Source organism: Moschus berezovskii, chromosome 12 (genome assembly GCF_049115385.1).
Source record: "Moschus berezovskii isolate FMDL1 chromosome 12, NW_MosBer_1.0, whole genome shotgun sequence".
Lineage (NCBI taxonomy): Eukaryota > Metazoa > Chordata > Mammalia > Artiodactyla > Moschidae > Moschus > Moschus berezovskii.
The window spans coordinates 23,892,615-23,919,964 of NC_142471.1; the positions used below are offsets into that span (position 1 = coordinate 23,892,615).

The 27,350-nt window shown below is 38.0% G+C and overlaps 2 protein-coding genes across 4 annotated transcripts in view; one reads left to right on the forward strand and one right to left on the reverse strand.

Annotated features, from left to right (window-relative positions):
- The window catches only part of CTNNA3 (catenin alpha 3), a 1,978,275-nt gene that overhangs the window by 1,094,490 nt on the left and 856,435 nt on the right, over positions 1-27,350 (reverse strand). The window lies entirely within an intron of this gene.
- The window catches only part of LRRTM3 (leucine rich repeat transmembrane neuronal 3), a 123,093-nt gene that overhangs the window by 83,715 nt on the left and 12,028 nt on the right, over positions 1-27,350 (forward strand). The window lies entirely within an intron of this gene.

Genomic DNA, 27,350 nt, shown 5'->3' on the forward strand with positions numbered 1-27,350 from the left:
CTCAGTCATTTCCAAATCTTTATGACCCCATGAATCACAGCACGAGGAGTATCAAATAATGAGAACTCACACAAAGGAAACCACTTGAATACAAGACCTGGCATCAACCAACAACCAGTAGCACACTGTGCAGGATGCCTCATCTAAACAATAAACAACCCAAAATTACAAACCCAATCATCAGCAGATAGGATTACCTCCTCACTCAGCTTTGCCCATCAAAGGAATAACAAACAAACAAACAAAAACTGATCACAAATCTCACCCTATAGGAAGCTTACACAAACCACTGGACCAAACTTAGGAGGGCAGTAACCAAAAGGAAGAAAGAATCCAACCCTGAAGCCTGGGGAAAAGAGATCTCAAACACAATTAAGTTAAAAAATACTAATAATAACAATGAAAAGGCAGAGAAATACTACACAAATGAAGGAACAAACTAGAAACACAGAAGTCCAAACAAATGAAGAGAAAACAGGCAAAATACCTAAAAAATAATTCAGAATAATGACAGTAAAGATGATCAAAATCCTTGAACACTAAATGGATAAAATGCAGGAATCAACTAACAAAGACCTGGAAGAATTAAAGAATAAACATAGAGAGACAAACAACACAATTAATGAAATTAAAAATACTGTAGAAGAAATCAATAGCAGAATATCTGAATCAGAAGAACAAATCAGTGAGCTGAATGATAAAATGGTAGAAATGACTTCTGAAGAGCAGAATAAAATAAAAAGAATGAAAAGAACTGAGGATAGTCTCAGAGACCTCTGGAAAAATATCAAACACACCAATATTTGAATTATAGGGGTCCCAATAGAGGAAGAGAAAAAGAAAGAGTATGAGAAAATTTTTGATGTTATTATAGATGAAAATTTCCCCAACATGGAAAAGGAAGTAGTCAATTAAATTCAAGAGGCACAAAGAGTCCCATACAGGATAAATTCAAGCAGAAACATGCAAAGAGACATACTAATCAAACAAACAAAGACTAAACACAAAGAAAGTATATTAAAAGCAGCAAGAGAGAAACAACAAGTAAGATACAAGGGAAACCCCATAAGCTTAACAGCGGATCTTTCAGCAGAAACTCTGCAGGCCAGAAGGGAATGGCAAGATATTTTTTAAGTACTGAAAGGGAAAAATCTACAACCAAGATTACAGTAACCAGCAAGGATCTTATTCAAAATTGATGGAGGAATCAAAAGCTTTTCAGACAAACAAAAGTTAAGAGAGTTCAGTACCACCAAACCAGCTTTACAACAAATGTTAAAGGGACTTATATAGTCAAGAAATACAAGGGAAGAAAAAAGATCTATGAAATCAACCCCAAGCAATTAAGAAAATTTCAATAAGAATATATATATATATATAATTACTTTAAATGTAAATGGATTAAATGCTCCAACCAAAAGACACAGACTGCCTAAATGGATACAAAAACATGACCCATATATATGCTGTCTACAAGACCCACTTCAGACCTAAAGACACACATGGACTGAAAGTGAGAGGATGGAAAAATATATCCCATGCAAATAGGAAGCAAAAGAAAGTTGGAATAGCAATTCTCATATCGGACAAAATAGACCTTAAAATAAAGAGGATTACAAGAGATAAAGAAGGACACTACCTAATGATCAAGGCATGAATCCAAGAGGAAGACATAACAATTATAAATATCTATGCACCCAACATAGGAGCACCACAATACATAAGACAAACTCTAACAGACACAAAGGAGAAATTAACAGTAACACAATAATAGTAGGAGACTTTAACACTCCACTCAGACCAATGAACAGATCATGAAAACAGAAAATTAATAAACACAAGTCTTAAATGATACATTGTATGAGACGGATCTCATTGCTATCTTCAGGACATTCTATCCAAATGCAAAAGAATACACCTTCTTCTCAAGTGCACATGGAACATTCTCCAGGATAGGCCAAATCTTGGGTCAAAAATCAAACCTCAGTTAATTTAAGAAAATTGAAATTGTATCAAGCATCTTCTCCAACCACAACGCTATGAGACTAGATATCAATGACAAGAAAAAACTATAAGAAACACAAACACATGGAGATTAAACAACACATCTCTAAACAATCAACAAGTTACTGAAGAAATCAAAAGGGAAATAAAAAACTTTCTAAAAACAAATGCAATGAAAACACAACTCAAAACCTATGGAATGCAGCAAAGGCAGTTCTAAGAGGGAAGTTTATAGCAATACAATCCTTCCGAAAGAAACAAGAAAAACATCAAATAGACAACCTAATTTTACACCTAGAACAATTGGAAAAAGAAGAAAAAAATAAAACCCCAAAAAGAGTACAAGGAAAGAAATCATAATGATCCGAGCAGAAGTAAATGAAAAAGAAATGAAAGAAGCAATAATAAAGATTAATAAAACTAAAAGCTGGTTCTTTGAGAGAATAAACAAAATTGACAAGCCTTTAGTCAGACTCATCAAGAAAAGAAGAGAGAAAAATCAAATCAACAAAATTAGAAGTGAAAAAGGAGAAGTTACAACAGACAATGCAGAAAACAAAGGATTATAAGAGACTATTATGAACAACTAAATGGCAATAAAATGGATAACCTGGAAGAAATGGACAGATTATTAGAAAAGTTCAGTCTTCTAAGACTGAACCTGGAAGAAACAGAAATTACGAACAATCGAATTGAGAGCACTAAAATTGAAGCAGTCATCAAAAATCTCCCAAAAAACAAAAGCCCAGGACCAGATGACTTAACAGGAGAATTTTATCAAACATTTAGAGAAGAGCTAATGCCTATCCTTCTAAAACTCTTTTCAAAAATTGCAGAGGAAGAAAAACTTCCAAAAACAAAAACCAGACAAAAACAACACAAAAAAAGAAAATGTCAGACCAATATCACTGATGAACATAGATGTAAAAATCCTCAACAAAATTTCTGCAAACAGAATTCAGCAACACATCACAAAGCTCATACACCATGATCAAGTTGGGTTTATTCTAGGAATTCAAGGATTCTTCAAAATATGCAAATCATTCAATGTGAAATACTCTATTAACAAATTAAAAAATAAAAACTATATGATCATCTCAATAGATGCAGAAAAAGCCTTTGACAAAATTCAACACCCGTTTATGAATAAAACTCTTTAAAAAATAGGCATATAAGGAACCTACCCCAACATAATAAAGGTCATATATGATAAGTCTACAGCAAACATTATTCTCAATGGTGAAAAACTGAAAGCATTCCCCCTAAGATCAGGAACAAGACAAGGGTATCCACTTTCACCACTATTATTCAAACTAGTTCTGGAAGTCCTAGCTAGAGCAATCAAAGAAAAAGAAATAAAAGAAATCCAGATCACAAAAGAGGAAGTCAAGCTCTCACTGTTTGCAGATGACATGATAATGTACATAGAAAACCATAAAGATATTTGGAGAAGGAAACGGTAACCCACTCCAGTATTCTTGCCTGGAGAATCCCATGGACGGAGAAGCCTGGTAGGCTACAGTCCACGGGGTCGCAAAGAGTCGGTCACGACTGAGCGACAGAACGGAACGGAACGGAACGGAATCAGTAAATTTAACAAAGTTGCAGGATACAAAATCAATACACAGAAATCACTTGCACTTCTATATACTAACAATGAAAAATCAAATAGAGAAATTAAGGAATCAAACCAATTCACCATTACAAAAAAAATAATTAAATATCTAGGAATAAACTTACCTTTGATGGCATCACCGACTCAATGGACATGAGTTTGAGTGAACTCCGGGAGTTGGTGATGGACAGGGAGGCCTGGCGTGCTGTGATTCATGGGGTCGCAGAGAGTCGGACACGACTGAGCGACTAAACTGAACTGAATTGAACTGAACTGAAGGAGACAAATATAGATAGCGTATTAAAAAGCATACTTTACCAACAAATGTCCGTCTAGTCAGGCTATGGTTTTTCCAGTGGTCATGTAGGGATGTGAGGTTTGGACTGTGAAGAAAGCTGATCACCAAAGAACTGATGCTTTTGAACTGTGGTGTTGGAGAAGACTCTTGAGAGTCCCTTGGACTGCAAGGAGATCGAACCAATCCATCCTAAAGGAGATCAGTCCTGGGTGTTCATTGGAAGGACTGATGCTAAAGCTGAAACTCCAATACTTTGGCCACCTCATGCGAAGAGTTGACTCACTGGAAAGGACCCTGATGCTGGGAGGGATTGAGGAAAGGAGGAGAAGGGGACGACAGAGAATGAGATGGCTGGATGGCATCACCGACTCGATGGACATGAGTTTGAGTGAACTCCGGGAGTTGGTGATGGACAGGGAGGACTGGCGTGCTGTGATTCAAGGGGTCACAAAGAGTTGGACACAACTGAGCAACTGAAATAAACTGAAGGAGAGAAAAGAACTGTACACAGAAAATTATAAGACACTGATGAAAGAAATAAAAGATGATGTAAACAGATGGAGAGATATTCCATGTTCCTGGGGAGGAAGAATTAATATTGTGAAAATGACTATATTACCGAATGCTGCCTACAGATTCAATGTGATCCCTAATATGTGAACGGTGAAATTCCAGATGTTCAAGCAGGTTTTAGAAAAGGCAGAGGAACCAGAGATCAAATTGCCAACATCCGCTGGATCATGGAGAAAGCAAGAGAGTTCCAGAAAAACATCTATTTCTGCTTCATTGACTATGCCAAAGCCTTTGACTGTGTGGATCACAATAAACTGTGGAAAATTCTGAAAGAGATGGGAATCCCAGATCACCTGACCTGCCTCTTGAGAAACCTATATGCAGGTCAGGAAGCAACAGTCAGAACTGTACATGGGACAACAGACTGGTTCCAAATAGGAAAAGGAGTACGTCAAGGCTGTATATTGTCACCTTGCTTATTTAACTTATATGCAGAGTACATCATGAGGAACGCTGGGCTGGAAGAAGCACAAGCTGGAATCAAGATTGCCGGAAGAAATATCAATAAACTCAGATATGCTTATGACACCACCCTTATGGCAGAAAGTGAAGAGGAACTCAAAAGCCTCTTGATGAAAGTGAAAGAGGAGAGTGAAAAGGTTGGCTTGAAGCTCAACATTCAGAAAACAAAGATCATGGCATCTGGTCCCATCACTTCATGGGGAAACAGTGGAAACAGTGTCAGGCTTTATATTTTGGGGCTCCAAAATCACTGCAGATGCTGATTGCAGCCATGAAATTAAAAGACACTTACTCCTTGGAAGGAAAGTTATGACCAACCTAGACAGCATATTAAAAAGCGGAGACATTACTTTACCAACAAAGGTCCGTCTAGTCAAGGCTATGGTTTTTCCCATGGTCATGTATGGATGTGAGAATTGGACTGTGAAGAAAGCTGATCACCGAAGAATTGATGTTTCTGAACTGTGGTGCTGGACAAGACTCTTGAGAGTCCCTTGGACTGCAAGGAGAACCAAGCAATCCATTCTAAAGGAGATCAATCCTGGGTGTTCATTGGAAGGACTGATGCTAAAGCTGAAACTCTAATACTTTGGCCACCTTATGTGACAAGTTGACTCACTGGAAAAGAGTCTGATGCTGGGAGGGATTGGGGGCAGGAGGAGAAGGGGACGACAGAGAATGAGATGGCTGGATGGCATCACCTACTCGATGGACGAGTTTGAGTGAACTCCGGGAGTTGGTGATGGACAGGAGGCCTGGCGTGCTGTGATTCATGGGGTCACAAAGAGTCGGACACGACTGAGTGAATGAACTAAACTGAACTGAACTGATCATATTATCCATGGTATTTTTCACAGAACTAGAACAAAAAATTTCACAATTCAATGGACACAATAGTCCCCGAACAGCCAAATAGTCTTGAGAAAGAAGTATGGAGCTGGAGGGATCAACATTACTGACTTCAGATTATACTACAAAGCTACAGTCATCAAGACAATATGGTGCTGGCACAAAAACAGAAACATAGATCAATGGAACAAGATAGAAAGCCAAGAAATAAACCCCTGTACCTATGGGTACCTTATTTTTGACAAAGGAGGCAAGAATATCCAATGGGGCATAGATAGCCTCCACAATAAACTGTGCTGGGAAAACTGGACAATTACATGTAAAAGAATGAAATGAGAAATCTTCCTAACACCATCACAACGATAAACTCAAAATGGATTAAAGACTTAAATGTAAGAACAGAAATTATAAACTCTTAGAGGAAAATATAGGCAGAACACAAACCAAAGCAAGATCCTCTATGACCTACCTCCTAGAGTAATGGAAATAAAAACACAAGTAAACAAGTGGGACATGATTAAACTTAAAAGCTTTTGCGCAGCAAAGGAAACTATAAGCAAAGTGTGAAGGCAACCCTCAGGATGGTAGAAAATAATAGCAAATGAAACGACTGACAAAGGATCAATTTCCAAAATATAAAAGCAGCTCATACAATAACTGCCAGAAAAAGAAACAACCCAATCAAAAAGTGGGACAAAGACCTAAGCAGACATTTCTCCAAAGAAGACATTCAGATGGCTAACAAACACATGAAAAGATGCTCAACTTCACTCATTATTAGAGAAATGCAAATCAAAACTACAATGAGATATCACCTCACACAGATCACACTGACCACCATCAAAAAATCTATAAGCAATAAATGTTGCAAAGGGTGTGGAGAAAAGGTAATGCTCTTGCACTTTTGGTGGGAATATAAATTTATTTAGTCACTATGAAAGATGGTATGGAGATTCCTTAAAAAACTAGGAATAAAACCACCATATGACACAGCAATCCCACTCCTAGGCATATACCTTGGGGAAACCATAATTGAAACGGACACATGTATCCCATTGTACACTGCAGCACTATTTACAATAGCTAGAAGATGAAAGCAACCTAGATGTCCATCAACTGATAAATGGATAAAGAAACTGTGGTATATATACACAATAGAATATTACTCAGCCATAAAAAGGAACATATTTGAGTCAGTTCTGATGAGGTGGATGAACCTGGAGCCTATAATAAATAGTGAAAAGAGTCATAAAGAGAAAGATAAATATCATCTCTAACACATATATATGGCATCTAGAAAAATTGTACTGAAGGATATATTTATTTATGGAGAAACAGACATAGAGTAAAGACTTATGGACATGGGGAGAGGGGAGGAGAGGGTGAGATGTATGGAAAGAGTGACATGGAAACTTACATTACCATATGTAAAATAGATAGCCAATAGGAATTTGCTGTATGGCTCAGGAAACTCAAACAGAGGCTCTGTGTCAATCTAGATGGGGCAGGAGATGGGAGGGAGGTACAAAAGGGAGGGGATATATGTGTACCTATGGTTGATTCATGTTGAGGTTTGACAGAAAACAACAAAATTCTGTAAAGCAATTTCCTTCAATACAAATTAAATTTAAAAAAAATAAAAACCTATATCCAAGTGGGTCCTTTGGCTGAGGCAGAAAGAAAAATTTGGAAAGATTCTGCAGTAGGGATGCTATCTTATTCATTCTTATATTCTTTGCATGTAACACTGGTGAAAAAACCGTAGGTATTTGACATATGTATACATTTTTAAATTTTATGTTTAAGTGGCATCATCTACAGAGTATGTTTGCAGAATAAATTATACCAGAAAGAGAAAAATGTTATTGAATGGTACTGAAATCATTTCTAGATGAAATACATACAAACACAACAAAAATATTAAATTAGGTACTAACTTTATTCATGAATTTACTAGTTGCTGTCATAAGTTCTCAAAATAGTCTGAGAGGCAATTTATAGAAATTTAAAAATTGTTAATTTATTAATTTTTAGAAAGAAGCTGGTTCCAGACATCACTACTAATTTGAGCAGAGTATTGCAAGTGAAGGAGTTTGAAAAGAACTCTCAACTGATGGATAACAGAAACTACATTCTCTCTATTACTCTAATGAACATTATCCATAACTCTGATTTTCCATATTTTTTTATTGTTTTTTATGTCTTCTATGAGTGTTTATCCTATCAGTTTGCCTCCCTTCATTCCTGCCCTCAGGTATGAATAAATATTACACAATGCCTAACTTAAGTCCAGCTTGTTTCTTCATAGACTAGATTTTTAAAAAGTCATCAAAAAGACAAAGGTAAAACATAGAAACATAAAGCAAGGACAACTTAATATAAAAAGAATTTTTGTAACCAGAAAGTTAAAAATGTATGTATATAAATAAAAATAAAACATTTAAATCTAGGGTCCTATTTATGTAGTAACTGAAACATAGCCATTTTGTCTCCATATTTTTGTCTCTTAACAAAGACACTCATAATTCTTTTCCTGGTAATATTTATTGATTTGATTACATTTTAGATTTTTATGGAGATTTCTTTAAAGCACAACAATCTCAACAAAGAAATGAAAGACACAGGGTTCAGCAGTTCCTGGTTTTCATATGTAATTGAAGTCAATTAACTGTGGCATCAAATAAAAAAGCCTTGTTTCCCTTGATGCAGATCTTTGCAAACTGTACTTAATGTGCATACATAGAGTAGACTTTTCACTTACATTAACATTAGAAAAATGATCAGAGCTTTGGTAAATATTGAAGAAATTCACAATAAATTTAGAAGTGGTCCACTGAGTAGCCACATTTCTGTATAATTGTGCCATCTTTGAAAGCTGAAGAGGGAAAAGTGACAGATAAAAATAAGTGAGAATGACCTGTTTGGAATTATGGATGGTAGTGTACCATTGGAAACAAATTCAGCCTCAATTCCATCTTTCACTTTCTTTGGGGCTTAGAAAGGTCTAGAATTAAATATGATCTGAGTGACCAATGACTATTTGGGTCTAAAATGCCCTTAAAGCTCTGTTCCAAATCTCACACTTTACTGTGTGAGACAGGAGGCATGAACTCTGCTTTTACTTGTCATCAAACCAGATACCTCTTGCAAGACTTCAGGCATCTAATCTGTCAAGCATTGGGTATCCACAGACTTTCTGTCACAATCTTAAAGAATATTCACAGTTTTTTGGTGAGGTAGGTCAAAACGTATTATCACTAAAATCACTAAGATTTGTTAATTAAGTTGGGAAAATTAATTTCTAGAAAATGTTAATATAAAATGTTCTTTCATATATTTTCTTCAACTGTATTATTTCCTTTGGCTTCTTTTTTTTTCTATATTCCAAGAAAGGAAGGCAGTATAATATAATCTTTGATACCATCAGCTCTGGAGTCTGGAGTCAGATTGTGTGTGTGAACCCAACCCTGCCTGTTTACTACTTATAAACACTGGTAGAGTCTACTTCATCTCTTTGTACCTGAGTTTCCTCATTTATAAAGTGGGGATAGCACAAATGTTTCCTTATAATAAAGTCATGAGGATTAATGGAAGCAATACATATAAAACCCTAGAACAGAGCCTGCCTCAACACTGACATAAACCATAACAATTAGTAGCAACAAGTTTAGCATAAGATCAGATACTTATTTTTAAATTTAAATATTTCATGATGCTTCATAAAGAATGCTATGACTTTCAGGTACTTTACAACTGAATATATCCTGCCTTCAAGCTCTGAATGACTATGACTATAGTATGTATGTGTGTATAGACAGATAGATAGATATGTTGTTTAGTCACTAAGTCATGGCCAATTCTTTTGAGACTCCCATGGGATTCTCCAGGCAAGAATCCTGGAAGAAAAAAAAAAAAAAAATATATATATATATATATATACAAAGTGTCCTAGGAAACAACACAGTTCATATTTTTGTTTCTTTGAAACTTCAATACTTAGATTACATAACAAGTTGCGGGGGTGGGGGGTTGGAGGGATTTTGGCCAGATGGTAGGTACTTGGGTCACAGTTTGGTTGGTTAGTTGACTGGTTGGTTGATTTTATTAATGATATTCTTTTAGGTTTTTTTTTTTCTCATACAGATTTCATAGCATATCCAATAGGTTATGTTCTGATATTAAAGAACATGTTTGATATTAACATGGATCATAAATCATTTCTTAAATAATACTGATAAACAACTGAGTGAAGGGTTGTCTTTCTAAAATATAACTCCTGCATCAACAGTTTCATGTTAAAGTCCTATTCTTTCTGGGCTACTTCCAGAATCTTCAAGGCCACATCCAGACCCCATGGCTCAGAGTACAAGGACTTCACTGATCAGAACTTTCCCCACCTGGTTCACTAGCCTCATCTCTCTAGGTCCATGTTATCATCCCCTGCTGCTGCTGCTGCTAAGTCACTCCAGTCGTGTCCGACTCTGCGCGACCCCATAGACGGAAGCCCACCAGGCTCCCCTGTCCCTGGGATTCTCCAGGCAAGAACACTGGAGTGGGTTGCCATTTCCTTCTCCAATGTGTGAAAGTGAAAAGTGAAAGTGAAGTCGCTCAGTCGCGTCCGACCCTTAGCGACCCCACGGACTGCAGCCTACCAGGCTCCTCCATCCATGGGATTTTCTAGGCAATAGTTCTGGAGTGGCTTGCCATTGCCTTCTCCGTATCATCCCCTAGTCCATGGGAATTCATGTCTGCTTCTCCCTCTACCTGAACCCTCCTGTAGACTCTAACTTTATGCTGGCCAACTCCTCCCATTCTTTAAGACTTAGCTCAAGGCCTCTCTGGTTTGATGTCTCTCCCGTGGGTTCCTCTGGCAGCACTCTGTTCACTTCCATCAGCACTTACCACTGTAGGGTAATTGTTAGTTAAGTATCTCACTCTGTTAATAGATCTTAAGCTCCATTATTACAGAATTTGTGGCTTATTAGTCTTATTATCACAAGAATATTACACTTACTTTTATTAATCTCTCATTAAAAGTTGGTTGACTGAATGAGATTAACTACCCTGGTTCCTGGCCCCATGTTTAAAATGTCGGTTTTTTGTAAAAATAATGAGGAATTCTACTGAGTACTTTAAGGATGTATTTTTTCAGTAAAAAGGAGTAAGATGTTTAATCATGTAAAGTGTTAACTTTTATCAAAGAAAAGAGGGATAGGAATACATATATGAGTATATCTATAATATATTTTAGAAAAAACAAACCAAAAATGAATAAGAATTGTGACATCCAGGGAAAAGGGACAAGGTAAATAAGCTAAAGTTCTCTGAATGTGCTTTACTTTGAAGTTTTAACATTGGGAATGTAATAATGTTTTAAATAATCTTTAAAACAATTAATTCAAACTAAAAAAATAATCCATAGAAACCAAAGGCAAAATGAAAAAAGGGAATATAACTATATGAACTGGTAGTTTAACCACATGTAAATTATTTTAAGTTGCATAAACCAATAAGTTGATTATATACGCCTAGCAAGGATATCCTAATGGCATAACAACTGCAAAGAAATCTTCAGTTGTTTTAACTAATTACATTATTAATATTGCTGTTTTTACTCTTCAGTTCAGTTCAGTCGCTCAGTCATGTCTGACTCTATGCAACCACATGAATCACAGCATGCCAGGCCTTCCTGTCCATTGTCAACTCCCAGACTTCACTCAAACTCATGTCCATCGAGTCGGTGATGCCATCCAACCATCTCATTCTCTGTCATCCCCTTCTCCTCCCGCCCCCAATCCCTCCCAGCATCAGGGTCCTTTCCAGTGAGTCAGCTCTTCACATGAGGTGGCCAAAGTATTGGAGTTTCAGCTTTAGCATCAGTCCTTCCAATGAACACCCAGGACCGATCTCCCTTAGAATGGACTGGTTAGATCTCCTTGCAGTCCAAGGGACTCTCAAGAGTCTTCTCCAACACCATAGTTCAAAAGCATCAATTCTTTGGCAATCAGCTTTCTTGACAATCCAACTCTCACATCCATACATGACCACTGGAAAAACCATAGCCTTGACTAGATGGACCTTGGTTGGCAAAGTAATGAATCTGCTTTTTAATATGCTATCTAGGTTGGTCATAACTTTCCTTCCAAGGAGTAAGTGTCTTTTAATTTCATGGCTGCAATCAATATCCACAGTGATTTTGGAGCCCCCCCCCAAAAAAAGTCTGACACTGTTTCCACTGTTTCTCCATCTATTTCCCATGAAGGGATGGGACCAGATGCCATGATCTTTGTTTTCTGAATGTTGAACTTCAAGCCAATTTTTTCACGCTCCTCTTTCACTTTCATCAAGAGGCTTTTGAGTTCCTCTTCACTTTCTGCCATAAGGGTGGTGTCATCTGCATATCTGAGGTTATTGATATTTCTCTGTGCAATCTTGATTCCAGCCTGTGCTTCTTCTAGCACAGCGTTCCTCATGATGTACTCTGCATATAAGTTAAATAAGCAGGGTGACAATATACAGCCTTGACGTACTCCTTTTCCTATTTGGAACCAGTCTGTTGTTCCATGTCCAGTTCTAACTGTTGCTTCCTGACCTGCATATAGGTTTCTCAAGAGGCAGGTCAGGTGGTCTGGGATTCCCATCTCTTTCAGAATTTTCCACAGTTTATTGTGATCCACCCAGTCAAAGGCTTTGGCATAGTCAATGAAGCAGAAGTAGATGTTTTCCTGGAACTCTCTTTATTTTTCCATGATCCAGCAGATGTTGGCAATTTGATCTCTGATTCCTCTGCCTTTTCTAAAACCAGCTTGAATATCTTGAAGTTCACGTTTCACGGATTGCTGATGTCTGGCTTGCAGAATTTTGAGCTGACTTTACTAGCGTGTGAGATGAGTGCAATTGTGCAGTAGTTTGAGCATTCTTTGGCATTGCCTTTCTTTGGGATTGGAATGAAAACTGACCTTTTCCAGTCCTGTGGCCACTGCTGAGTTTTCCAAATATGATGGCATATCGAGTACAGGACTTTCACAGCATCATCTTTCAGGATTTGAAATAGCTCCACTGGAATTCCATCACCTCCACTAGCTTTGATCATAGTGATGAACAAAGACCCACTTGACTTCACATTCCAGGATGTCTGGCTCTAGGTGAATGATCACACCATCGTGATTATCTTGGTCATGAAGATCTTTTTTGTACAGTTCTTCTGTGTATTCTTGCCACCTCTTCTTAATAGAAGGTCCATACCATTTGTGTCCTTTAATGAGCCCATCTTTGCATCAAATGTTCCCTTGGTATCTCTAATTTTCTTGAAGAGATCTCTAGTCTTTCCCATTCTGTTGTTTTCCTCTATTTCTTTTCATTGATCGCTGAGGAAGGCTTTCTTATCTCTCCTTGCTTTTCTTTGAAACTCTGCATTCAGATGGTTATATCTTTCCTTTTCCACTTTGCTTTTTGCTTCTCTTCTTTTTACAGCTATTTGTAAGGCCTCCTCAGACAGCCATTTTGCTTTATTGCATTTCTTTCTTAAGTATTATTAAATTATTGTATATGTACAATCTTATGGAACTAAACTTCTCATTTTAAGAAAAAAGAAATAAACACATGAAATAAAATACTTAAAAAATAAACAAAAACCTATAATCCAAAATTTGAATTGGAAATATGGAAAGTACGGAAATATCAATATAAACAAAGGATTTCTCTTAAAATCTTGCTATCAAAAAGACCTAGAATTAGTTGTCAGTTGATTAGCTGTGAGCCTCCTCAATATCTAGACTGTGGGCTCTGAACCTCATTTTCCAGAAAAGCAACCAAGATGCCTTAGCGATGTGGCTGTTTCCTGGTCTGAGCTGCAAATATAAAAAAAGAGCCTGGGACTGCTTGGCCTACCATAAAGTGAGAATATATCAGTGACTACTGGGATCATTTCAAAAGGACTCAGAGGCAAAATTGAAGTGGTCCTTATTAGCAAAAATGAGATAAGTTAAACAACAAAAAAACAGTAACATCAATGAATTAAAAACTGTCAAATATGATAAGATCCATAAGGTTAAAATGACAAATAAAAACAATTTAAGAGTCATCTCCAGAGAATTTTAGAGACTCAAACTATTATTCTGAAAACTTATAGTTAAAGAGAAAGAATCAAGTAGTTTTCTGCTTTCCTATACAAATTGTGCCTCAACATAAACACTTGATGAAGGTTATTTTCTAGATAAGAATTGCAGTTATTAAATGAAAAAGAAGTGATAGACTCTTACTATATTGCAATACTTTTTGAAAAATTAGACCTATATAATAATTATCAGTGAAAACTAAACCATTTAGTAAACAACTGACAGGGCACTTTTTAATGGATGAGCTAATCCAACCACGTATAAACCTATGGATCAATCTTAACACCAAAATAAAGAGAGGCATTTTGGATTTCCTCATGTGGTGCAATGGGATGGATCCAATATTCTGAATGAAGTGTTCTTGCCAAAACATCAAAACTGGATCTGATCAAATTTCTATGTCTAGATGCAGCCTAGAAAATAGGGATCAGAGGAAATTCTAAAGAGAATCACGGAGGAGCATTCAGAAAAACACATGAATGTGGGAAATTCTATAGGAATATAACGTAGTTTCTTTAACAAATGAATTATAAAGGGAAAATGGAGGTGAAAGTTTATAGTTTAAAGGAATTTTAGATTTATATTATGAAAATTCAAAGTGAAGGTCTAGTCTGGATTCTGATTCTAAAAATCCAACCATATATATGTATACATGAGTATGTGTGTATAAATACATATTGAATTTGATACTGACTAGTATTTGATTGAACTCCGGGAGTTGGTGATGGACAGGGAGGCCTGGCGTGCTGTGGTTCATGGGGTCGCGGAGAGTCGGAAACGACTGAGCGACTGAACTGAACTGAACTGAGTATTTGATTGCGGAGAAGGCAATGGCAAGCCACTCCAGTACTCTTGCCTAGAAAATCCCATGGATGGAGCAGGCTGGTAGGCTGCAGTCCGTGGGGTCGCTAAGGGTCGGACACGACTGAGCAACTTCACTTTCACTTTTCACTTTCACACATTGGAGAAGGAAATGGCAACCCACTCCAGTGTTCTTGCCTGGAGAATCCCAGGGAAGGGGGAGCCTGGTGGGCTTCCGTCTATGGGGTCACACAGAGTCGGACACGACTGAAGTGACTTAGCAGCAGCAGCTGCAGCAATATTTGATTGCTGTTGTTGTTTAATCACTAAGTCGTGTTCAACTCTTTGCAACCACATGGATCTTCCTCACCTAGGGACTGAACTTGCAGTTCCTGCATTGGCAGGCAGATTCTTTATCACTGAGCCACCAGGGAAGCCTGGTATTTGACTGGAAGTTACCGATTTTTTACTAACTTTTTTAAATGAGACAATATAATAGCATCATAGCAATATTTTTTAGAGTCCTTATCTTTCAGAGTTACATACAAGTGAATTGTGTGGTGCCTGGGATTTGCTTCAAAATAGTCCATTTGGGTGGAGTGGTAAGGCAGGGGGATAATGTTAAATAAAGCTTGGTCATGTGCTAATAATAATTGTTGACCACTGAACATGGGTGATGAGTACAGTAAAGTTCACTACCTTATTCTCTCTACTTTTGTCTGTTTGGAAATTTACAAATTGGAACGCTTAAAAACAAAAAATATTTTAAAAGCACAGAATTGAACACAAAAATTCCTGCTGTGGTTCTGATCATGTAGCATTGAATTTATCCACAGATAAATTTAGGCTGTCGAGCTTTCCAATTTGGAAACCTATTACCCCTATCCTTTCTGTTCCTCAGTAGCATTTTTGTTGGTCTTATCATTCCACTTTTGATGCTGTTCCCTTGGTAGGTTGTGCACGTTGCCTAAGGTAAGTCAGAGATGATATGTAGCTTGCAAGAATTTTTGTTTATTTAGTTGTTTTTTCCTGTTTTACTAACAATAATCTGTTTGAAGACAAAAGGAAACAACTGTTTTTGTATATCTATTTTTCATTTTTTCTTGTTACTATGTTGTTTTTCTGGTCCTACTAATTTTTCAAGTTGATATCCAATTTTCAATCTAATCTAATCTATTTCTTAGACACCTCAGGTGGATAAACCATAATGAACATATAAAGAATTTGTGCATTATATGTGCTCTGGACTGAACTGAAAGTTGCACTTATTTCCTGAAATCCATATTTTGAGAGGTTTTCTATCATATAAAGCAAACAGAAACTTGTATTATGTTCCTGCCAAAGTTGGAGCTCTCATATATAACTCATATAGGGAACTCTGAGATTAATATATCTGATGAATTTGTACAATGATTGAAGTTCTCAACTGATCATACCACCAATTGTAATTCAGAGAACACCATCAATATCTAATAGTTGAGAGCATCTATCCCTAACACATATTAAAATATGTGTGCCACTACCATCAGACCAATTAAGAAAAGGCTTTCTTGATTCTGATTTTCAGGCAAACGAAATAAGATGAAATTAAATTAATATGAACTCAGATTACCTCTTGTTACAAAGTAGACGTGTAGAAAACTCAGAAATTGGTTAAAAATCTTGAAGTTAATCTCAAAACATAAACACAATGTCTGTGTGTGTGTGTTTTAGCATAAGGATCTATTTTGTAGAACAGTTACATTTTTATTCCAGAAGGCATTATATTGGCTTCACTACACACAGCACATGTGGGAATTGTCTGCTTGAAAGCCTTGGCTAGAAGCTCTATCTGATGGCTTCAAATTGATTCTGATATTGAAAAGTCTAAAGGAAGTTAGTGCATACCACATGGCAGGCTGCTTGGCATAAACTGTCTAAGACACCTAATTTTCCCATGGGAAGAGACTAAAAAAAATTGGATCAGAATTCCATATTGATTTTGCATTATAAGATAAAAACTTTTCCCTTCAGTATACTGCTTCTCAGAATGACTTTAAGTGCTTTTACTTCGACCTCAAGCCTCTGTGGTGACAGTGTGACTCTATGCCAGTTTTTTGCAACATCCAAGCTGCCAGGCACGATTACTTCTGAAAATAGGTCCACATTTGTCTCAGTCAAGTTATAGTATTTGTGGACAAGGATCTTATCCAAGCTGTCACCATGGCACCTCATCTGTTTTAAAGAATGTTTAGGATGAAAGGATGGTGCAGGCTATCAAAGATGCCTTGAAGTAGAATTTTAAAGATACTGACTAATAATATTCACCTAATTTTTCACTGACCAATATGTTACAGGTGTTCACTAAGAGGTACTGGTCATGCTGAATATTAGCTAGGTTAAACTGCATGGTTAGATTAAATTTCAAACAATCTCTACTGAATATAACTGAGAATTTACAAAACAAATAAGGAAGTGTTCTGAATACTGCTCTGGCTAGATGTATTAATAGTTAATTACTGTAAAATCATGCACTTTTATCACCATAATTTTTCTTTGTTAGAACTGAATTAAATTCTTGCTTCTGCAATTTGGGTCTGGATAGCTGTCGATCCTATGAAATCACATAGCACCCTGGTCTTTTTTCATGATAGCACTCACTACCCACACGGTGGGTAGTGTCTCATCTTTATGCCATTTTGGATTGTAAACAATGTGAGTATAGAAATACATCTTTTCCAGTATGGTACTGGCATAAAGACAGAAATATAGATCAATGAACAAAATAGAAAGACCAGAGATAAATCCATGCACCTATGGACACCTTATCTTTGACAAAGGAGGCAAGAATATAAAATGGAGAAAAGACAGTCTCTTTAACAAGTGGTGCTGGGAAAACTGGTCAGCCACTTGTAAAAGAATGAAACTAGAACACTTCCTAACACCATACACAAAAATAAACTCAAAATGGATTAGAGAACTAAATGTAAGACCAGAAACTATAAAACTCCTAGAGGAGAACATAGGCAAAACACTCTCCGACATAAATCACAGCAGGATCCTCCAAGACACACCTCCCAGAATATTGGAAATAAAAGCAAAAATAAACAAATGGGACCTAATTAAAATCAAAAGCTTCTGCACAGCAAAGGAAACTATAAGCAAGGTGAAAAGACAGCCTTCAGAATGGGAGAAAATAATAGCAAATGAAACAACTGACAAAGAATTAACCTCCAAAATATACAAGCAGCTCCTGCAGCTCAATTCCAGAAAAATAAACGACCCAATCAAAAAATGGGCCAAAGAACTAAACAGACATTCCTGCAAAGAAGACATAAAGATGGCTAACAAACACATGAGAAAATGTTCAACATCACTCATAATCAGAGAAATGCAAATCAAAACCACAATGAGATACCATTTCACACCAGTCAGAATGACTGCTATCCAAAAGTCTACATGCAATAAAATGCTGTAGAGGGTGTGGAGAAAAGGGAACCCTCTTACACTGTTGATGGGAATGCAAACTAGTACAGACACTATGGAGAACAGTGTGGAGACTCCTCAAAAAACTGGAACTAGAACTGCCATATGATCCAGCAATCGCACTCCTGGGCATACACACCGAGGAAACCAGAAATGAAAGAGACACATGTACTATAATGTTCATTGCAGCACTGTTTATAATAGCCAGGACATGGAAGCAACCTAGATGTCCATCTGCAGACGAATGGATAAGAAAGCTTTGGTACATATACACAATGGAGTATTTTTCAGCCATCAAAAAGAATGCATCTGAATCAGTTCTAATGAGGTGGATGAAACTGGAGCCTATTATACAGAGTGAAGTAAGCCAGAAACAAAAACATTAATACAGTATACTAAAGCATATATATGGAATTTAGAAAGATGGTAACCTTAACCCTGTATCAGTTCAGTTCAGTTCAGTTCAGTCGCTCAGTCATGTCCGACTCTTTGTGACCCCATGAATCACAGCACGCCAGGCCTCCCTGTCCATCACCAACTCCCAGAGTTCACTCAAACTCGTCCATCGAGTCGGTGATGCCATCCAGCCATCTCATTCTCTATCGTCCCCGTCTCCTCCCACCCCCAAGCCCTCCTAGCATCAGTCTTTTCCAGTGAGTCAACTCGTCGCATGAGGTGGCCAAAGTATTGCAGTTTCAGCTTTAGCATCAGTCATTCCAATGAACACCCAGGATTGATCTCCTTTAGAATGGACAGGTTGGATCTCCTTGCAGTCCAAGGGACTCTCAAGAGTCTTCTCCAGCACCACAGTTCAAAAGCATCAATTCTTCGGCGATCAGCTTTCTTCACAGTCCAACTCTCACATCCATACGAGACAGCAAAAGAGACACAGGTGCATAGAACAGTCTTTGGGACTCTGTGGGAGAGGGTGAAGGTGGGATGATTTGGGAGAATGGCATTGAAGCATGTATATTATCATATATGAAATGAATCACCAGTCCAGGTTAGACGCATGATACAGGATGCTCGGGGCTGGTGCACGGGGATGACCTGGAGGGAGGATATGGGGAGGAGGGAGGTGGGAGGGGGGTTCAAGAAGGGGAACACATGTACACCTGGGGCGGATTCATGTCAACGTTTGGCAAAACCAACCAATATATTATTGTAAAGTAATTCAGTTCAGTTCAGTTCAGTCGCTCAGTCGCGTCCGACTCTCTGCGACCCCATGAATCACAGCACGTCAGGCCTCCCTGTCCATCACCAACTCCCGGAGTTCACTCAAACTCATGTCCATCGAGTTGGAGATGCCATCCAGCCATCTCATCCTCTGTCGTCCCCATCTCCTCCCACCCCTAATCCCTCCCAGCATCAGAGTCTTTTCCAGTGAGTCAACTCGTCGCATGAGGTGGCCAAAGTACTGCAGTTTCAGCTTTAGCATCAGTCCTTCCAATGAATACCCAGGATTGATCTCCTCTAGAATGGACTGGTTGGATCTCCTTGCAGTCCAAGGGACTCTCAAGAGTCTTCTCCAGCACCACAGTTCAAAAGAATCAATTCTTTGGCGATCAGCTTTCTTCACAGTCCAACTCTCACATCCATACATGACCACGGGAAAAACCATAGCCTTGACTAGATGGACCTTGGTTGGCAAAGTAATGTCTCTGCTGTTAATATGCTATCTAGGTTGGTCATAACTTTCCTTCCAAGGAGTAAGTGTCTTTTAATTTCATGGCTGCAATCAGCATCTGCAGTGATTCTGGAGCCCAGCCTTCAATAAAAATTTTAAAAAAAGAAATACATCTTTTCTTTCCTCTGAATTCTCCCTCCAACACCTAGAACTGGGAACTGACACAAAATAGACAAAAACAGACCAGATCACAACTGGTCCTTCAGGTCTGGTTTCTTCAAGTTGACTTCTAAAGCTTGATTTCTTGACACCATGGGCACACTTTTTGGAAGTTACAGATATTCCAGTAAACAACCTAATGAAAGCCCACTTAAGGCAAAAAATGCCCCCTGAGGTCATACTATAGGTAAGGAACAGAGGAGTAAACAGACCCAGATAAGGAGTTTGTCCCCAGATTGCCCCTGCACATGTTGACAAACAAACCCAGATGAGGAGTTGTTTTTCTGTGAACACAAGGACACTGCCTTCAGACACAAATGAAAGTGCCCTCGGAGTAAAATTTCTCAGGTTGGAGGAGAATGAAGGAGCATTAAAAATCCATCTGCAACACTTTTTAGTTGAATAGAGATTGCAAATGGTGAAAAATAAACCAGTATTCTGGCTCATTGACTCAAAAGTTGAGCATTTGTCATACTTGGTACATACATTGCCCTTATACTTGACTATATTTTTGGCAACCTGTGAGTCAGCTACAGTACTCCAGGGACTCTTGACTATGATAGGAGTATCTCCCATTGTATCACATTGATTTTTTTCTTTTCTTCTAACACATATTGAATATGCATTATGTGTCAATAGTTGATATTTGAAGATGAATGATACTCCATCATCCCTGACTTTAAAGGCTATTTTGTTGGAAAATTTTACATATAAACATATACAGTACAATGTATTTGTATTTCATATGTATATGTAATATAACCTAAAAGTGCTTATGAGGAAGTCAACCAAAATCCCTAGAAGAGACTATGGAGAATACAACATTTGATCTAACAGACAATTTCACCTGATGAACAATGGGGGCGGGGAGGATATTTGTATAAGAACAGTGTAAACAGTGAAGCATGCCATGATAGAACATGGCTTGTTCAGAGAATGATAAATATTTTGATGTCACTTGATTGTGGGCTGCATAGCATATCACATAGTGAGTGGAAATAATGGCAAAAGGGTAGCTTTGGACCAGATAGCAAAGGATCTTTAAATCAGGTGTCGTTCACCACACTTCATAACTGCAATAGGCCCCATCTGAAGCACCTGCCCAGTTTTATAACCATGACCCTGCCAACCTCACCATGACTCTCAACCCTCCACCATATTTGACTAGACTCAGGGTGATCACCTTATTCAAGAACCAACTCATAAGTCAGATAGCAGCCTATGAGATGGCATTTCAGACTTGCTTTCTCTAGAATTTTAAACTGAAAACTACTGAAAGAATGAGCTGACACAAAGTAAGGCTGAGTCATGAGGTAGTGTGTAGGCACTGAAGATGTGGCAAGCAAACTCCACAGGAAGCAAAAATCATGAATAAACTGGAGCTTTGAGGCAGAACAGAGGTGAACACAGGACAGTAAGACAAATGGAGAACAGCAAAGTGCAGGACACTAAAATGAAGCTACAATTCCTTCTCCAATAAGGTCCCTGTTTTTCTTGATGGCTGATTGTTTGACTTTAATAACAAAAAGAATCAAATCAGAAGAAACTTGTGTGTCATGAGGTATGTCATGTTTAACCAGAGGTGATAGTGAGCTTCTCAAGGGATTTAAGCAAAACAACAGCACAACCAGACTGGCAGTAGTGTTTTAGGGAAGCAGCAAGACCATTCTGGACTTAACCTTTGGATCATTCCACTGAAAACTCACCAAATCTTAGGAGAAGAACATAATAATTCTTTCCTATTTATCTTGTCCTTTGGCATGGGATAACTTGCTATTTAAAAGATAATGTCAGCCATATAGGAGAGAGGCTGTGTATTAGAATATCAGTGATTTCTTTCCTTTGTGGAGCCAATAATTTACACGTTTCAGTGACTTAAGGGAAGTTGAACTCGAGTGATTCATCCATAAAGATTGTTCTATAAACTAAATTCACAACAGTATAAGGAACTTGAAATATTTCTTTCACCCACTTCAAAGAATCAGTTCAGTTTGTGGCTCAGTCATGTTCGACTCTTTGCGACCCCATGAACCACAGCATGCCAGTCCTCCCTGTCCAATGTGATGCATTAAATTCCAGTTAGTAAAACAATTGCATAATTGTCAAACTGTAGACAGTGAAACCATTACCCTCATGTTTTATAATAAATATGTATTGCTTTTAAAATGGAAAAGAAACAAAGAATAGTTTAAAACCTATGTTTCACTTCTAACAAAACAAATTTTAAGTCTTAGTTGTTTGGATAAATCTATATGAAAATAGGTAAAATGTTATTTATTAGTGCTATTGCTTTTAACAAGGTAAAAAAAAAAACTTTTGTTTGGATTTTTAAGAAGACAGAATGGTATAAAAAATACACTAGACTCAAAGGATCTGAGCTCCACACAAAGTTTTGGTACCCATATCATATGTCAATAAAGCTAGTTACCTTATCTCTCTGGGTTTCAGTTTTCTGATACGTAGAATGTGTATTGAATAATATAATCTCAAAATCCTTTCCAATTCTATGATTCTCTAAGCCTTTATATCATTATTACTTGGTATTAATGCAATATTTTCCAAGTGTAAATTGCAAAGCATATAATCCACTTAAATTATGTTCAACCTCTCACGCCTTTTAAAAGTATCCATAGAAAATCTTCATAGATTAAGAATTAGGACTAATGACCAATACATGAGGTGACATGTTTAATTGTTTTGGTTTCTCAAGGCAGAAACCTAGAGTATCTCGTAGGAAAACAGCAAATTTGAAACCAATGTACACCAAGTCAAAAATCTTTTCATGATTTTAACTAAATACTGTAAAGAAAAAAAGATAGACTCAATGTAGACCATTGCCTTTAAGAGGAAATCTGGTCTCAAACTCAGCCAATAAATTAAATCAATAATTTGTATGACTGTGATACCTATTACTAGTTTTTGAATAGAAGCCTACATTTTGTTACCCAGAGAAACAAACTGCAAACTTGGATCATAAATAAATGGTTGCCTAGTTGATTCATTCTTTCTGCCCCTTTCTGATGTCTATGTCAGAAGCTTTCTCTATCTCTTTTACACTTTCAGTTCAGTTCAGTTCAGTCGCTCAGTCATGTCCAACTCTGCAACCCCATGAATCACAGCACCCCAGGCCTCCCTGCCCATCACCAACTCCCGGAGTTCACTCAAACTCATGTCCATCGAGTCGGTGATGCCATTCAGCCATCTCATTCTCTGTCGTCCCTGTCTCCTCCCACCCCCAATTCTTCCCAGCATCAGACTCTTTTCCAGTGAGTCAACTCGTCGCATGAGGTGGCCAAAGTATTAGAGTTTCAGCTTTAGCATCAGTCCTTCCAATGAACACCCAGGACTGATCGCCTTTAGAATGGACTGGTTGGATCTCCTTGCAGTCCAAGGGACTCTTAAAACTTTATTACACAAAAGTTCTGAGTGGTCATGCCTCATCACTGACCCCGGATCAAATTCCTCTCCTCTAGAGCCAAGAATCCCAGCATCCTTCATGGCTCATAGTGACAACCTTTCATCTTGGGGGCTCATCCAGGATTCTTCATGACAAGTTAAGGACGCTTGGAGCTCTAGTTCTTTGTTCTCCTGGCAAGCAAGTTTTCTGCTGTACTTCATTAACTCTGTGGTGTGCTTGTGTGTGTGATTGATTGAAAGATATGTACAAGTGTGAACCAAGAGCTGTGTCCTAATCTGCAGCTCCATGGTGACCTCATATGGCTTACAACCTGCTAATGTCAAGGTTTCCCTTGTGGCTCAGCTGGTAAGGAATCTGCCTACAATGCAGGATACCCGGGTTTGATCGCTGGGTTGGGAAGATCCCCTGGAGAAGGAAAAGGCTTCCCACTCCAGTATTCTGGTCTGGAGAATTCCATGGACTATATAGTCCATGGGATCACAAAGAGTCAGATAGGACTGAGGGACTTTCACAGTTGAAATATTAGATTTACTTTTAAAGCTCTAATTCTTAGTAATAAAAAAATATACACACACCCCACAAACCATATACCTACATATTGTTTTTCTAATTTTTTTTACTACTAAAGTCACAAAAATAAATTTGAAAAGCCTGCCTCTTGAGAAATCTATATGCAGGTCAGGAAACAACAGTTTGAACTGGACATGGAACAACAGACTGGTTCCAAATAGGAAAAGGAGTACATCAAGGCTATGTATTGTCACTGTGCTTATTTAACTTATATGCAGAGTACATTATGAGAAATGCTGGGCTGGAGGAAGCACAAGCTGGAATCAAGATTGCCAGGAGAAATATCAACAACCTCAGATATGCAGATGACATCATCCTTATGGCAAAAAGTAAAGAAGAACTAAAGAGCCTCTTGATGAAAGTGAAAGAGGAGAGTGAAAAAGTTGGCTTAAAGCTCAACATTCAGAAAACTAAGATCATGGAATCTGGTCCCATCACTTCATGGCAAATAGATGGAGAAACAGTGGAAACAGTGGTAGAATTTATTTTTGGGGGATCCAAAATCACTGCATATGGTGACTGCAGTCATGCAATAAAAAGATGCTTACACCTTGGAAGAAAAGTTATGACAAACCTAGATAGCATATTGAAATGCAGAGACATTACTTTGCCAACAAAGGTCCATCTAGTCAAGGGTATGATTTTTCCAGTAGTCATGTATGGATGTGAGAGTTGGACTATAAAGAAAACTGAACGCCGTAGAATTGATACTTTTGAACTGTGGTGATGGAGACTCTTGAGAGTCCCTTGGACTGCAAGGAGATCCAACCAGTCCATCCTAAAGATCAGTCCTGGGTGTTCATTGGAAGGACTGATGTTGAAGCTGAAACTCCAGTACTTTGGCCACCTGATGCTAACAGCTGACTCATTGGAAAAGCCCCTGATGCTGGGAAAGAGAATGGAAGAACAACCGAATACAGCACTTAATCCAACAGTGACATTGCTTACCTAGTCATCCTAAGTTAAATATTGTCCATTTATTGAATAGTATGTTAACATAGGAAGCAAGAAAGTAAGAGAGAAGATGATACTACATCTTCAGTTACAGTAGCAAGAAATGGAAATCTCAACAAAATTCAGAAATATTTTGAAAAGGAAATGATAGCTAAAATAAAGTGATTGAATCTAAAAAAAGGAATTGGTGAAGAAGCTGAGAAAGAAAAGCAAGTATGGGTACTTTTAATACAAATCTCTTCTTACATTTGCTTTTCAAACTATGTACATAAAATTCAGGTCTCTGATATTTTAATATGCTCCACTTCTCAGAGTTACCTATTAAATTTCAAGTATACTGGGAAGGCTGGTCTTCCCTGGTAGCTCAGCTGGTAAAGAATCCACCCACAATGCAAGAGACCCTGGTTCCACTCCTCCTTTGGGAAGATCCCCTAGAAATGGACAGGCTACCCATTTCAGTACTCTTGGGCTTCCCTAGTGGATGAGATGGTAAATAATCTGCCTGCAAATGTGGGAGACCTGGGTTTGATTCCTGGATTGGGAAGATTCCCTGGTGGAGGGTATGGAAACCCACTCCAGTTGGTGCCTGGAGAATCCCCATGGACAGAGGAGCCTGGTGGGCTGCAGTCCGGGAAGTCACAAAGAATCGGACACGACTGAGCAACTAAGCACAGTACAGCACATACTGAGAAGGATAATACTATAAGCCATTATCAGCTAGTACCATATAATTCATCAGTAAGTGGAAAAATTATATGAAAGAATTGGGTCACCATAGGTACCTGAGGACCAAGTATTGGAGATGAAAGAAAATCACTGATGGAGAGGCAAGGAGGTATTTGGGGGAAAGGCTTCTCTTTTTGTTGCGTGTGTGAAACTCCTGTTTGAACAGCGGACTTACTGTGTAAGGATGAGATATGACCGACGAGTCCTGAGCGGGCTTTGACTGGGTGGGGTCACATCTGTTGGAGCAAACCTTCCTGACACCAACCCCCAATCAGAAAACTGGGTTTCAGAAAGACACTCTGTGTAAGTCTCACTGTATGAGTCATGTTGCTATGGCTGTTCCCATTGTGTTACCTCGTAAATTTCTTAATTAAAAAAAAAAAAAAAAAACTCTTAAAACGTAATCTAACCTTTTGCCTGTGCCACTTGTTCTGAAAAGACTGTGTCTACTCGGGCTGAAGTGTCCAAGAAGGAGCATCAACACTGTAAAGGTGTTGACAGTAATCAATGAAAATCCCAAAGGGAGATTACATCTGAGGGGACATAGAGTCACCTGAGTTGCCTTCTGTGTGTGTGTGTATGTGTGTGTGTGTGTATACATGCTAAGTCACTTCAGTCATATCTGACTCAGCGACCTTATGGACAGTAGCCTGCCAGGCTCCCCTGTCCATGGGTTTCTCCAAGCAAGAACACCTGGAGCAGGTTGTCCTTACCTACTACAGGGGATCTTCCCCATCCAGGGATCGAACCCAAGTCACTTATGTCTCCAGCATTGACAGGCAAGTTCTTTACCACTATTGCCACCTGGGAAGCCCAGCTGACATTGCAATGTGTGTCTATAATGTTTATATTTTACTATCTTATCAACTAAAATGCAAGTCCTCTGATGGTAAATGATTGCTTGGTCTTACTCAGTCTTACATCCCCAGCACCAGATAAAGAAATGTTATTTTTATGAGAGAAGCATGGTATTTGCTTCCAGGGACTCAGTCAGCCTCTGCCTAAATCACAAGTTTGCCACATGGGGGCTCTGCTGCATGCCACAGGAGATTCCTAAGCATTCCCCACACTCTTAAGAGAAGTACATTTCAATCAGGATTAAGCATTTACAGTACAGAGAAGTGTTCTCTAGCCTAGTTCAAGAGAGTCCCCAAATAGACTGAAATATATTAGTGTAATATAAAGACCCACAGCTCCTATTCTCTGCTACTACACTGTCAACTTACAAAGAATTTCTTTCCTTTTTTTTTTTTTTTGCAGAATTTCTTTTCTATCAGATGTTTTAAATCTCTTAGGTCTCCAGCAAATTTTTTTTTAAAAAATTAGACATTGCTTCAGAAACAAAAATAGAACTAATGAAATATATGCTTTTTAATCCAAATCCAAATTTCTATTACCTTTCTCTACCTGGTGGCTTGGGGATTTAATTCTTAATGCTGATATATTTGTCAGGAAGGCAAATTTTAAAATACACTAGTGTACCTGTTGAAAATACTATACATAATGCTTTAAAAGTACAATAGAAAATCTACTATTGTACAAAAATGTATGTTTGTGTTCCACCTCCACCAAATCACAAGTTGAAACCTAATCCCCAAAGTGATGGTATTTGGAGGTGGAGGCTTTGGGAGTTGATTAAATGAATGGGATTC